This window comes from Electrophorus electricus, chromosome 14, assembly GCF_041902795.1.
Source record: "Electrophorus electricus isolate QZ-2024a chromosome 14, ASM4190279v1, whole genome shotgun sequence".
Lineage (NCBI taxonomy): Eukaryota > Metazoa > Chordata > Actinopteri > Gymnotiformes > Gymnotidae > Electrophorus > Electrophorus electricus.
The window spans coordinates 1,880,001-1,881,869 of NC_137510.1; the positions used below are offsets into that span (position 1 = coordinate 1,880,001).

The 1,869-nt window shown below is 47.7% G+C and overlaps 1 protein-coding gene across 5 annotated transcripts in view; it reads left to right on the top strand.

The window, feature by feature from the left end:
- Positions 1 to 1,475, top strand: part of dipk2ab (divergent protein kinase domain 2Ab) — a 27,909-nt gene extending 26,434 nt beyond the window's left edge. For all 5 annotated transcript variants that reach the window (XM_035531064.2, XM_035531063.2, XM_081696559.1 and 2 more), the window contains one exon: positions 1 to 1,475. This exon is cut by the window's left edge and continues 540 nt beyond it. The gene's annotated coding sequence lies outside the window, so the exon portion shown is untranslated.
- Positions 1,476 to 1,869: the final 394 nt, after the last annotated feature.

Genomic DNA, 1,869 nt, shown 5'->3' on the forward strand with positions numbered 1-1,869 from the left:
CAGAGGGGGGCGCTCCACCCCCTCCCCTTCTCCTCCAGAGCCACCGTTAACCGTGCGGAAGCCTCCCGGAGACTTGATTCATGCTGGTGTAACAACCGGTCTTTGACTCATCGCGGTTTGTGTTCATCGTTTCAGGATTGTTTAACCTTTGCCCTGCGTTGGGCGTGGCGACCATTTCTTCCAGAGATGTGCTGGCGAGAGAGCGCTCAGTACGGCAGCTGGAGGAATTGGCACACAGTGGACGAGGGACCCACCCAGCTGTTGTCCCTCTGCCTGCTGAAACTAGTCTTAGTCGATTCTGTCTCCCCAAACACACGCCATTCCCAGTGACCTGCTGCTTGGCAATCAACGTTTTTCTTCGAACGTGATGAAGAGGGTTTTGAATGTGCAGAACACACAAGAAACATGGTAGAACAGGAAGTAGATGAACTGTGGCGCTTTTCGTTTGTCTGTTGGTTTGTTTATTCTCCCTTCTGCATACACCAAAGAGCCTGGCTATAAGTCGCTCTGTTCGCAAGCCCAACAAGAGCTGAAGTTAATCCAAATTATGCATGACCATTGGTGCAGAGGAGAACACTGGTCTCTAATTGGCCATTAGGAATAAATAACGTTCTTCCTCCAGTATGGAACGCCAGTGCAGCAGTGCCAGGCTGCTGTTGGCAGAGAGAGCCTGTATCCACTCACACACTCTGAACCAAGGGGATTTCCCAACCTTCCCAACCTTGTTTTAATTTCAAAGCTCTGAAATTCAAGTAATCTTAATGTCTTCTGACTCTTGACATCAGTTAACTTTGAGCTCTCAATTTGCCATTTTCCCTTCCAATTTTAATGAATTGCACTTGGTGGACCAGTGAATTAGACCAGTATGCTAATGTGTAGGGTATATGTGGGTCTGGCTGTTAAGGTAAGCGTCTCCTGATGTGAAGCGTCATTGGGTGTTTATCCATGGAGGCGGGGCTAGCATCAGAAATACGTTTAGCTCTGCACACTTCATATTGCAGGAAGGAGCACAGATGTTTCTCACGTTAACTGTAGGATCCAAACCTCAGTTCCCACCATGGTCTGACTCTATCTCTGCCCTCAGCTAATATTGATGCTGGAGACCAAGAAGACTCGGTCTACCCAGATCAGGTCCCCAGTTAGTGCAGGAACTGGGCAGTACAGGCTGGACCTTCAGAAGCAGGGGTGTCTGGGCTTCTTCTGGACAGTCCAGCCCCCATGTCACAACACAGTAAAGCAATAAGTGTTGTCCTTCTGTCCTGGTCCAAAATGAGCCGGTCCAGCCAGGGCTGGCAGATGCGTGAGAGGGAACTGTGTGTGCGTAAAAAACTGTCTGCTTTTGTACTGTAATTAATTATTTTTCATTGAGTATTATATCAGCAGTGTCTGATTTTTACTGTGCCTTTCATTCAAAAGTTGTATTCACAACTTTTCAGTGGGTTTAAATATCAAATAAATGAATATATATCTATATATCTATGCTTATGCCATGAGTCTTGAATCTGATTGTCTTTATTATTGTTTTCAGTTCTATGTGAATCATGAACATTTGGTTGACTGATTCGGGATCAGTTGCTGGTGACTAGCAGTGCAGTACCAGCTGTGATGTTCTTCACCGCAACGCCACACTCCCGCTGTCAGTCATCGCTCGGGGAGGAGAGCGGCTCACTTTTTACCCCACTTTAGCGCAGTTGGAGCATGTCTGCCGCACTCACCCTTGGCCGGTCCTCTTTTGCTGTGGATGACTGTATGTTGATGGTGAGAGAGGAGGAACCAAAAGGTCCAGACTGATCTCCAGCATATTAGCGCAACAACAATTAGTGTGTGTTTGGGGGGGGGGGGGGGCAGGAATAAGACACCTCCCCCTCT